This window comes from Nicotiana sylvestris, chromosome 4, assembly GCF_000393655.2.
Source record: "Nicotiana sylvestris chromosome 4, ASM39365v2, whole genome shotgun sequence".
NCBI lineage: Eukaryota > Viridiplantae > Streptophyta > Magnoliopsida > Solanales > Solanaceae > Nicotiana > Nicotiana sylvestris.
The window spans coordinates 109,537,237-109,550,557 of record NC_091060.1 but is presented as its reverse complement, the minus strand read 5'-3'; the positions used below and the strand labels follow the sequence as shown (position 1 = coordinate 109,550,557).

Below are 13,321 nucleotides of genomic sequence, written 5' to 3'. Positions count from 1 at the left end.
TACTGCTTTTAAATTAAAAATTATCTTGAAATGGGTCACGCGTACGTGTACCCATTTGTTTGGCGCGTCAAAAATCATGTCACGCGAATGTGTCCACAATTAATAACGCTTTATTATTGTCAAAAAGTTTGGCCGAAGTTATGCGGACGTATGCGCGGTCATGATAGTGTATTAAATGTGCCTAGAGCAAACTACCAACATTTGTCATATTTTTATCTAGGTTATTAACATGAGTACCGTGAATAATTAAATTGTATATGGCACACTTCAAAACTCTTAAAATTGATTAGTGGCCTATTAGTAAAATATTTCTATTGTTAAAGGAAATTGTCCGAAGTTGCGCGAACGCATACTCCAATTTTATTTTTAGAAACCGTAATCATGTCACGCGAATGTGTCCACAACCACGATAGTATTTTTAAACGGCCCTAAAGGTTTCTCTACGAATATTTGTTATTTTACATCTATATTATAAAATTAACACAAGAGCCATTTGTTACTAAGCGTTTAATTATAGCTTGCCTCAAATTAATTACCACAAATAATTGAACTAACACGATTTAAGGCCTAGATGTTCAACTATTAGGGAAGGGGGGAGGGGCGTTAGATGTTCAGAAGCTGGGCCACCCCTGTTAGTTAACATCAACAACAATAAAACTTTTAGACTTAAAAGGAGGCCCAGGACAAACGAGAACGGCGAGGCCACTCCTCATTTCCAAAAGTGAGCTGGGCCTACTGGCCCTGGCCAGCACATAACTGACTGGTATGCATATAAACCAAGGTATAACTGAACAAAAACGCCTCACTTGAATTTCAAAGGATAGTGCAATAGAAGATTATAATACAACATTCTTATTCTGAAAGAGAAAAAAATAAACTAAGCTAAACATGAAACCAATTTAAGCTAGATCTAAAGAAAAATAACGAAGCAAACTTAGACCCCTGCTATGGAAAATAGATATTTCCTAACATCGAGGCTTATCGCATAAATCAGACTCAAAGTTGTGGCATTGAACCACCAATTCAACTTGCATACAAGATTCAAATCCATACTATAATAGCCTTAAAAACCTTACTTAGTACACATTTAAAGTCTAAAAAAAATCGAATTGACTGCATTTGAACAAGTTCAAATCCTGACCTTAAAACGAAGAAGTAATGCAAATGACTACATTTAAAGAATCACACTAAGATGGATATCAAACTAAACTACCAGGTCATATGATATTCAGAAGCTCAGTCTCTGATGACATATTCAGAGTTTGAAGGGCAATAAGCGAAATTTCCTAAAAAAGAAAAGTAGACAAGTAGACTAAAATGTGAACACAGCTAACTGTTAATACAATTCAGAGCTCCAGATTTTATTTTTCTGATTTCCCACATCAAGCTTTACATTCAGATAAAGTGTAGAGATGTGTACCTGGGAATGAACAAAGACAAAAATGAAAAATCAACAGGAGCAGCAATAAGAATCAGCACTGAAATAGCCAGCAACACCAGTCCCAACCCCGGAAATGATGTGCAGCAGCTCAATACAACAAACTCAAACACTAAGCAACCCAACAAAACTTTAGACCCAACTTTGGCGACCAAGTTCAGTCCCTTTCCCACTCGGATGAGTAAAAGTAGTTTCAAAAGTTGAAAAGGAATCCACACTCACTAAAATTCAATGAAACAGTAAAATTCCTGCCATTTTTTGTATTTTTCTGAGCTTTTCTTCTTTTCAGCTCTTGGCTCTCCTTGAAAGGCAAGAAAAGCTGCCTTTATAGGCAAGTTATTAGGGTAGCATAAAAGGGATTCTTATTTGCACTTTAAACCTTTTGATATTTTCATTTTTGCTATTCAATCCCTAGCTTAAAATCAGTATTTTCAGTAAAGTCCCAAAGCCAGCTTCCAGGAAGCTTCTTTCAATCAGTTACAAGAGATTCCCCTACCCAATCTCCCTAAACTACCCTTAAAACCACTGTCAATTACCCTAGCTTACCTCATGGGTCAAGTCTACCCAGTGAATTAAACCCAACTGAGCGGGCTCCTCTTGAAAATGGGTTAGAAATGACCCAAAGCCCAAACAAAAAATCAGAACTCCCATTGACTAACTCGAACGAGAAACAGAAAGGAAAACAAATGAACAACTACAAAAGCCCAAAATCTAAACTAACCATTGATTTTCTTTTAAGCTAAATACCAAATCAGAATTAAACTAAATTAACAAATTAACAAAATCCAACTTAAGCTAATTAACAGAACATGCCATAACCTAAAATAAAATTAAGAACACGGAGAATAACAATTAAAAACTTGAAAAGAGGAGCTGAAAAACTAACAAAATGAACCCTAAATTAAGCTAAAGGGAAAGTCATGGTTCGAAACTTTTCAACAAATTCAGACGGAGGACATGCCATTCAAACCGACATAGGAGAGAAGGAAAAGAACAAGAGAAGGGACGAACAATCATGGACAGAGAAAGAAATAAAAACTCACCCATCAACTTGAAATCGAAACTGATACTGATTTAAACCTCAAATAATTTCAAACGCCTGTTCTTTATCAAGAACAGACGAACAACATTATTTGTGGTAAAATCAGTCTTGAGAACTCATCACGACTCATAGAAACGACCTTGCATGCATAGGCTTAGGTTAACCTTAGATTTAAGATTCAAAGATTTCGGGCAAGTTTCGAAGGAAACGGGGTGAGGATTTGGAGTGATGGGGTAAAGGGGGTTGTAGGGTGTTATTTTGGGATTGAATGGAGGCGCCGCCGCCACTAGAGAAACTGTGGAGGCGCTAAGGTTTTCACCTGTAAACTGAGATTCGAGAGGTTCTGGGTATATTTGAGAGAAATTGAACGGAGATTTGGGATGAGGTGGTGGAGGGGAACATTCGGTGTAAGTCTGGTGGCAGTTTGTGGTGGCACCACCACCAGCGGTGGAGGGTTTGGGGGCGGCTAGCTAGGGTTTCCGGGTCTTTGGAATGGGGTGTGTGAGAGAAACGAGAAATGAGGGGGGGACTGATTCAAACACTTAAATATAGAGAATAAACCAGTTCTGGACCGTTTGATCAACTAAGATCAACGGTCCAGATTAGAATTAACCAAAACGGGGTCGTTTGGTCACAGTATATGCAGATCGGGTAGAGGCGGGTTTGGGCTCAGTTTTTGGAACGGGTATAGAAGGAAATAACGTTGGGCCTGAGTGTTTGGACTTAAAGAGTAGCCCAATTCTATTCTTATTTCCCATTTTCATTTTAAGACAATTATCCAAAATTCCTTTTCTTTTCTCTTTTCTTTTTCTTCTTTTTTTTTCAATTCATTTTTCTTCGAAATTCTTTCTTTTTTTTCAAAATTAAAAACTAAATTAAATCCTAAAACTAATTATCCTACCAAATTAAATTAATTAACCCTAATAATTGTTACTACAAACAATTATAAACCAAATTAAAGGAAGAACTACCAAAATTCAAAATTAAAATTAAAAGTGTAAAATAAACTATTTTTTTGTGATTTTTTTTCATTTTTATAAAATAACTAATTTGTCACTTAATCCTAAAATGTAAAATTAAATCCTAAATGCAAATGCAATATATTTTGTATTTTTCATTAATTAAATAATAAACATGCATAGACAAATGCAAACAATAACAAACAAAAATCTACGAAATTGCAAATAAATGGAAAAATTATTTTGTTTTGAATTTATGGGATTAATTCATACATGGCAAAAATCACGTGCTCACAACAGTTTTCATGATCTGGAAGTATTTCGACGATTCGTCTTATGATTTGGACTTCAGAACAGTTCAGTTAGACGGGGATTTGACTTATGATGTGGAGCCTGTAACTATTTTAGATCAGCAGGTTCAGAAATTGAGGTCAAAGAATATAGCTTCAATGAAGGTGCAGTGGAGACGGCAGCCAGTCAATGAGGCTACTTGGGAAACTTAGCGGGAGATGCGGAGCAGATATCCACGTCTATTTGAGACTCCAGGTATGATTCTATACACGTTCAAGGACAATTGTTTTTTTAAAAAGGGGAGAACGTGACGACCCGACCAGTTGTTTTGAGAATTATAGCCTCGTTCCCCCATTTATTGCTTATTCTGTGCTCATTTGTAGTTATGTGACTCATCGGGGTGGTTGATTTGGTTCCGGAGATGCTTCGGAATGAATTGGGACACTTAGTCCCAAGGTTGGGGGCATACATTGAAAAAGTTGACCGGATGTTGACTTAAATGTAAATGGCTCCAAAATAGTATTTTGATGGTTCCCATAGCTCTGTAGGGTGATTTTGGACTTAGGAGTGTCTGGATATTGAGTTGGAGGTTCGTAGATGATTTAGGCTTGAATTGGTGAAAATTGGGAAAATTGAAGATTTGAGAGTTGAGAAGTTTGACTAAGAGTTGACTTTGGGGTTACCAGACTCGAATTTTTGTTTTGGAAGTTGTAAAACGTGCATTGTGTCATTTATGACTTGTGTGCAAAATTTGAGGTCAATCGGAGTTGGTTTGTTATGTTTCGACATTAGTTTTGGAAGTTAGAAGTTCATTAGGCTTGAATCGATGTGTGGTTCGTGGTTTTATTGTTTCTTGATGTGATTTGAGGCTTCGAGCGAGTTTGGATAATGTTTTAGGAATTGTTGGTATGTTTGTATTACAACCCATATTCATGTACGTTAGTTCATGACGTAAGGTAGTCGACATAAATCCATGAAAAGATTATCTTTAAGATGATAAGAAGTTAATCATATTGGTCTTAAATTATACAAGGGTGTATAAGGGTGACTAACAAGTATTAGAAGTTAAACGAATCAAGGATGTTATAGCCTGTATTTTCGGGTAAACCTAAAGGTTCTTAATGTACTCAAAAGGTCGTGTTTTAAAGTATTTGAATCATATAATATCCGTATCATAAGTCTTGAAGTCAAACGAGTTATGAAACAAAAGTTGTCGCAACTTAGGTTCATAATTTTACTTAAACTTTAGGTCAAATGATACTAAGCTTTTCTCCTAAATTTCTTAGAATTATGGGGTGATATACCCACCAAGTTGAATATATATGAGTCTAGTTTTCAGTGCATTTAACCATTCGTGGATACAATCTCGGAGTAGAGAGATATTCGCATTTTTGCAAGAATGCGCCAAGCAGCTCTCTGTGGGGCCCACATAGGCGGTTTAAGACATATTGATAGATATAATATGCCTCAACCCCGTTTTAAGTCATTATTTTTCAGTGTATTCAGACCTTAGAACCCTAAAAACATTATCTCAAGTTTCTCTCATGATCCAAGACCCAAACAAAGGGCAAACAACACAAATCAAACGTCAGAAATCTCGTGGCGCTAGTAAGTTTCTTATTCTTCTTGTTGTTGCTCATTTTTGTGTTATTCCAGCTCATGTGGGAGGTTGTTTTAAATGGTTTATATTATGTAAATACTCCCTCAAGTTTTTAATATCAATCCTAGGTGATTCAAGTCTTCAAAAGTGATTCTAGTGCCGAAATACCCTAATTGATTGCTAGTTTCGCTTCCTTGTTCTTGTGGCAGCATTGGAGGGATATTTTGTGGAAAATTAAGGTCAAATTGGAGTTGTTATTTTTTTAAAGGTAAGTAACCTCTTACTCTACATGTATTTAAGATTATCCAAGTTGCGGCTAAGTCGTTGAAGCTAGAACTTGTGAAATATATATTGAAAGGCTTGGTAGTAGTGTTGTTGGTTGGTGGATTGTTTTGGGAGGCTCAATATGATTATTATTGATGTTGTTTGGGATGTTTGGTGATTGTTTTGACATGTGGGAAGTCATATAAATAGGGGAGGTTCTGTCCATTTCCTCGTAAAATAGGTTGTGGTCGATACATAATAGTTACGACGCCTAAACGATAACGATAGTGTCACTTCTCTTATTGTAGACTAAGGAGTCATGAAATTTGCATAGCTTGAGGTTGGACAGTATATACAAGGTATGTGAGGCTATCCCTTTCCTTCTGTTGCACGACTCCGATTGTACATAATGTAATGAACGAGCTTCCAAAGATACTCTATTCTTAGAAGCTAACAGTATTTACATTGTTTCCTTTCTTATGGGGTGATTGATGTTGATGTTACTTCTCTTATTATTATGTTATCAATGTTGTTGGTACTTTATTATTCTTATAATATTCATGATGAAGAGTTAGTCCTAATAACGTGTGTAGAGGATACCGACCTTGCGTCATTCCGAAAGGTTCAGAATATTATCCCAATGCGTCCATCATGAATTATATATATATATATATATATATATATATATATATATATATGTGTGTGTGTGTGTGTGTGTGTGTGTGTGTGTGTGTATCTATTTTACTCTACCGATTCGCGCTATAGATGGCTGGGTACGACATATATTGTGCAACCACTGATCAATTGGGTTTTACCGAGCTCCAGGTGGCCGGATACGATTCTACCAAGCCTTATGATGGCTGGGTACGTTTTTACCGAGCTTATTACGGCCGGTTATGATATGATGTTGATGATGCCCATAGAGGTGGATGTTTTAAAAGTTTATGTATATAGACATATGTATTATGCATTTCATGTCAGTAGCCCTAAAGGTATCCAGATGTTACAGGTTGTATATTCTCTATCCCTGCTTACATTGTTATTCGTACTTATGGTTCCCTGCCTTACATACTCAGTACTTTATTTGTACCAATGTCCTTTTTATTTGTGGACTCTGTATGTCGTGCTGCAGGTCCTGATAGACGGGCAGACGCATCTCCCCCACCACAGTAGGCTGCCCAGTTCAGCGGTTATTGGCAAGATCCCTTCTCCGGACTTGCTGTGGTCTTGGTATGCATTTTTGTTATAGACATCATGGGTATGTCGGGGCCCTATTCCAGCAATGTTGTAGCACTTATATTCCTTTATAGGCTCATAGAGGGGTGTCGACTTATGTATAGTTTGGTATGCCTTGTCAGCTAGTTTTTGTTGTATAGTCTTTTATGGCAGCGTGGTAGCTCGTACCTTATATATAGTTTCTTGACTGTCTGCTCATCCCATGTTATGTATGTTCATGTCATTATCTTCATTACTGGTTGTTCATGATCCATATCTACCATTTATATTGATCTCGTCGGCCCTTAAAGATAATAAGGAAGGTTATATAAAATGTACGTTGGTGCTCGGCAAATATGGCCCGGGAGCTAGTCATGACCCTCCAGTTTGGATCGTGATAAACTTGGTATCGATTTTCTGGTATGATAGTTGGGAGAGATACAGGAGTCCGAACGCTCCCCCAGCTGTGTGGAAGGAATTTTCTGAAGCCTTTCTTCGTCACTACTTTCTAGTTGAGATACATTGAGCTAGAGCTGATAAGTTCTTGAACCTTCGACAAGGTAATATGAGTGTGCGAGAGTATAGTATGCAGTTTGATTCTTTAGCAAGGTATGCTCCCCATATGGTGGACAAGATGAGCGATAGGGTGCATCTATTCATGAACGGGTTGGGACCACATCTGATAAATGAGTGCACGATAGCCTCCTTGGTGGCGGGCATAGATATTTCTCGTATTGAGGCTTATGCCCAGACTCTAGAGGATTGTAAGTGCCAGGAAAGGGCAGATAGGGAGAAGGATAGGGGCCATCATAAGAGGGCAAGATTTGCAGGGTATTCTGATGACTTCAGAGGCAATGTTAGGCCCGAGTCTTCGAGGAGTTCGGTGCCACCTGTAGCTAGTGCTCCTCCATAGTTTTAGAGGCCTCGATATGATTGATTTACCTATTCTGGTCCAGGTCAGAGTTCACGGGCATCATGCTCGCAATATCACAGGGATACTAGTCAGACGAGACCCCCAACACCATGTTGTGATCAGTGCAGCAAGTCCCACTTTGGACTGTGCCGTCGAGGTTCTGATGCGTGGTATTCTTGCGGACAGCCTGGCCATATGATGCAGGATTGTCCTAATAGAGGAGGTGGTGGTATGGCTCAGTCGACTGGATCTGTGTCTGGTTCTTCTTCATTGGTTCGACCTCTAGCACGGGGTTTTCAGTAGTAGACAGGTCGTGGTAAAGGTAAAGGTGTAGTGTCGAGTTCGAGTGGTGCTCAAAATTGAACCTATGCTCTAGTAGGTTGACAAGATCTCGAGTCATCTCCGAATGTTGTTACATGTATATTGTCTGTGTTTTCTTACGATGTATATGTGCAAATTGATCCAGGATCTACATTTTCATATGTTACACCCTTTGTGGCTAATAAGTTTGGCGTTGAACCTGAATTGATAAATAAACCACTTGTGGTATCTACTCCGATAGGAAATGTTTTGGTTGCTAAAAGGGTATATAAAGGTTGCATAGTGATGATTTGTACTCGTCAAACCTCGAAGAATTTATTTGAGTTAGAAATGGTTGATTTCGATGTGATAATGGGAATGTACTGGTTGGCCTCATGCTATGCAAATGTTGACTGTCGTACGATGATGGTTAGGTTTCAGTTTCCTGTTGAACCCATCATTAAATGGAAGGGGAACATTGCTATGCCGAAAGGTAGGTTTATTTCCTATCTTAAGGCAAGGAAGATGATCTCAAAAGGTTACATTTATCGTCTCATTCGCATTAAAGATGCGGAGGCGAAGCCGCCTAATCTACAATCGATCCATGTGGTTAGTGAATTTCTAGATGTTTTCCCAGATGAACTCCCAGGCCTTCCTCCTGAAGGGAGATTGAGTTTATCATTGATGTGTTGCCTGACACTTAACTCATATCTATTCCTCCATACAGGATGGCCCCGGCCAAGTTTCGATAGTTGAAGGTGCTATTGAAGGACTTGCTGGATAAGAGCTTAATTAAGCCTAGCACCTCACCTTGGGGTGCGCCGGTTTTGTTCGTGCAGAAGAAAGATGGGTCGTTAAGGATGTGTATTGATTATCGACAGTTGAATAAGGTTACTATAAAGAACAAGTATCCACTTCCAAGGATTGACGACCTATTTGACCAACTCCAAGGTGAACAAGTATTTCTCCAAGATTGACTTATGTTCAGGGTATCATCAGGTGAGGGTTAAGGAGAAGGATATTCCAAAGACGGCCCTCCGGACAAGATATGGGCACTTTGAGTTCTTGGTGATTTTGTTCGGGCTAACAAATGGCCCATCAGCTTTTATGGATCTCATGAATAGTGTATTCAAGCCCTATCTCGATGTGTTCGTGATCGTATTCATTGATGACATTCTGGTGTATTCTCGTTCGGAGGCGGAACATGTGGGCCACTTGTGGATAGTATTACAGACGCTTCAGGATCGTAAGTTATATGCTAAGCTCTCCAAATGTGAATTCTGGCTGAACTCAGTAGCATTCCTTGGCCATGTGATATCTGACGAGGGTATTAGTGTCGATACATAGAAGATCGATGCAGTAAAGAATTGGTCGAGACCTACAACACCATCAGAAGTCCGCAACTTCCTGGGGCTAGCAGGATATTATAGGTGGTTTGTAGAAGGGTTTTCCTCTATATCAGCACCATTGACTAAGCTAACACAGAAAGCTATCATGTTCCAGTGGTCTGACGCTTGTGAACGAAGTTTTCAGGAGCTAAAGAATCGATTGACATCCGCGCCAATGCTCACTCTCCCTGAAGGAATAGAAGGTTATGTGGTATATTGTGATGCCTCAGATATAGGTTTGGGGTATGTATTGATGCAACGTGGGAAGTTGATTACTTATGCATCAAGACAATTGAATAAGAATGAAAAGAATTACCCGACCCATGATTTGGAATTGGCTGCAGTAATATATGCTTTGAAGATATGACGGCACTACTTATACGGTGTCCATGTTGACATCTACACAGATCACAAGAGTTTACAATACATCTTCAAGCAGAAGGAGTTGAATTTGAGGTAGAGTAGGTGGCTTGAATTACTGAAAGATTATGATGTCGAGATATTGTACCATCCCGGTAAAGCCCAATGTTGTGGCAGACGCTATCAGTCGTAAGGCAATGGGAGGCTTAGTACACATTGAGGCATATAGACAAGGGTTGACTAACGAGGTTCATCAGCTAGCCAATATGAGAATCAAATTGTTAGACTCTGATGACGGAGGTGTTACTGTACAGAATACAGCAAAATCATCTTTGTTAGCCGAGGTAAAAGCACGGCAATACGAAGATCCTACCTTAGTAAGATTGAGAAAGAGCATTCAACAGTGTAAAATTACGGCTTTCGAGATTGGAGGAGATGAGGCACTGAGATACTATGGCCGATTATGTGTGCCTAATATGGTAGGGTTGCGAGAGAATATTATGATTGAGATTCATCAACCCCATTATTCCATCCATCCCGACTCGACAAAGATGTATCATGACGTTAAGAAGCAGTATTGGTGGGATAACATGAAGAAGTCTATTGCAGAATTTGTAGTCCAGTGTCCTAATTGTCAACAAGTAAAGATCGAACATCAGAAACCCGATGGATTGCTTCAGAATATAGAGATTCTGACCTGGAATGGGAGGTGACTAATATGGACTTCATTGTTGGATTACCTCGCTCTTATAATAAGTTTGACTCCATCTGAGTGATAGTTGATCGACTTACAAAATGTGCCAATTTTTTGCCAGTTAAGACAACTTACACGACTGAAGATTATGCAAAGTTGTATATTAAGGAGATTGTTAGGCTTCATAGTGTGCCGATATCTATTATATCAGACTGAGGAGCTCAATTTACGGCTAACTTTTGGAGGTCATTGATAATAGGTGAATTGAACTATAATTAGGCCCTAAAGAACTACCTTCTTATATAGTTTTTATGGTAAAAAGTGATAACAAAATGCTCTGATTAGTGCTTTTCATGCTTTGCAGGCTATATACAATAAAAGAAGTCTATGGAGTACTTTTGGAATCAATTACGGAGAAAAAGAGGCCAATCTTACGATATCCGCTAAGTGCACCACGCGAAGGTAGCAAAACCAGAACTGGAGATGGACTGCCGCGGTCCCGACGTAACCGCGGTCGGACCGTGGCAGAAGGTTGTTGCGGATTCTGATAGGCTAGTTGGTCGCGGTCCTGGTGTAACCGCGGTAGGACCACGATAGGAAGCGGAAAATTGAGGGACTGAAGTGCAAAACACGGGATTTTTAGCCCAAAACCCTATATTAAACAATAGAACTCGTCCAAGGGAGACATGTAATGTTTTAGAGAGTACTTTGGCAAGAGAAACAAGTGTGAGAGATCACCAAAAACATCATATTTTCTTTTTCTCTTTATTTTTCTTGCAATTTTGATCATGAATATTTTCATAGTTTATTTACCCATTGTCATGAGTAGCTAAATCCTTTGTCTAGGGTTTTGATGGAACCTATTGAAGGATGAACTTCTTGATTATGTTAATATAGTTTGCCAGTTTAATCTCTATTTGTTCAACTACGTGTTAGTTGTAGTTAATTGACAGGATCCTCAATTAGTTGTGCCTATTTAGTATGCATAACTCGGGAGAGAGTGCATATTTAGGTAATTGTTGAACAACATCACTCCCAAAGTATAAGAGGGATCTATAACTGCGGGTTTAAAAGCGGGATTAGGGATAACGAAGTCTTGGGTGCAATCTAAAGTGAACTGTAATAAACAAAGCCAGCTAGCGTATCTCGGGAGAGTGCGTCTAGTAAATTATCATGATTACTCGGGAGAGATTCACGGTAAAAAGAGTGTTCATGGTTGATAGAGAGGTGTTGGTAAATCTATATGAAACATAAACAGAAGGGATTCCATCAATAGGGGAAATCACTACCTTAGAACGTTCTCATTATTGTTCACAACTTAAGCATATTTAGTTTATAACTGTTTATTGACTTTTAATCTTAGTTATTAATATACCATCAATTGTTATTCACAACGTTTGGGGAAGTTGATTCTAAAGAATTTAGTAAGTCCAACAAAAGTAATTAATAGGTTAATTCTCTGTGGATTCGACTCTGGGCATAAATACTCAGGTTATATTTGCAACGCCCGCATTGTCCTTTTATAAGGCATAGTTGGGCGTGATCAAATTTTGGCGCCGTTGTCGGGGAATTAACGGAGTTATCAATTATAATTGAAAGAAGTACAAAAATTCTTATTGTAGTCATTTTTTCTCTATACCCAATTTTTACATTAAAATTTTAACGTTTGTTGACTTGGTTGCACAGGTGCATGCCTAGAAACTCATCGAGATCTGGTGAAGTATTTGAAGCATTATCAGATCCCGAGAAAGTTTTCAAGGCCTTGAATCGGGCTAATCGGAAAAAACAAACAACAACCAACAACTACACAATTCGAAACAGTCATGGGGGATCACGAGGAAAACCCAGCAGTACCAATAGTGCCAGAGGCTGCTCTCTATGACTGGGCACAACCCACAGCTGAAAATCTATCCATAGCCATTGTAGTTCCGCAGATACATGCTGAGTCATTCCAAATTACGAATAACATGCTGCACTTGTTGCAGAACAAGGGACTATTTTCGGGGTCGCAAGTCGAAGATCCTCAGCAGCACTTGAAGAACTTCCTCTCTATCTGCAAAACCCAAAGGCAGCCCAACGTAACTCCTGAAGCAATCAAGCTGTTATTGTTTCCATTCTCAGTGACAGGAACTGCCCAGACTTGGCTAAACTCACTTCCCATAAATTCTATAACAACTTGGGATGAGTTAGTCAGGCAATTCCATAACAAGTTCCACCCACCCAATAAGATTGCTCAACAAATTGATGAAATTTTGAGTTTTAAACAGAGACCAATGGAGACACTACATGAAACATGGGAGCGATTTAAAGGGATGCTGGTTATATGCCCGCACCATGGTATTCCAGATCTGATGTTGGGGCAGCGGTTTTACATGGGATTGTCAAATAGCGTGAAGAACATTGTTGATGCTTCAGCTGGTGGAGCATTTTTGAGCAAAACATGGAGAGAAGGCCAGAGTCTGCTTGACAAGATGGCACAAAATTCGGGATAGACAACCAGGAATGCACCTATCACTCCAGTGGTTCACTCAGTGCCCTTAGATCCATCCAACTCTATGGCTGAAAATATGGCCACCTTATTGATACATATGAGTATACTCACCAAAAAGGTGGAAGAGTCAGCGCAGAAGCAGCAGGTACACATCGTAGATACTACCAATGGGGGCTTGTGCGCATCTGCATTAGTCAGCCAATCGGTAACTAATGGAATGCAGAACATGATCATTACCACTACCCTGAAGACATGAATTATGTGTCTAATTATGGAGGCCAGAGATAGGGTGGTCAGAATTGGGGCCAGCAAAATCAGCAATACAGGCCAGTCCATCCATAGTTCAACAATGGAAACATGGGAGGT

The 13,321-nt window shown here is 39.1% G+C and overlaps 1 non-coding gene across 1 annotated transcript; it reads right to left on the bottom strand.

Moving 5' to 3' along the window:
* Positions 1–12,698: 12,698 nt before the first annotated feature.
* LOC138890923 (small nucleolar RNA R71) lies at positions 12,699–12,805 on the bottom strand. The gene has a single exon (XR_011407286.1). It is a non-coding gene; the product is annotated as a small nucleolar RNA R71 (small nucleolar RNA).
* Positions 12,806–13,321: the final 516 nt, after the last annotated feature.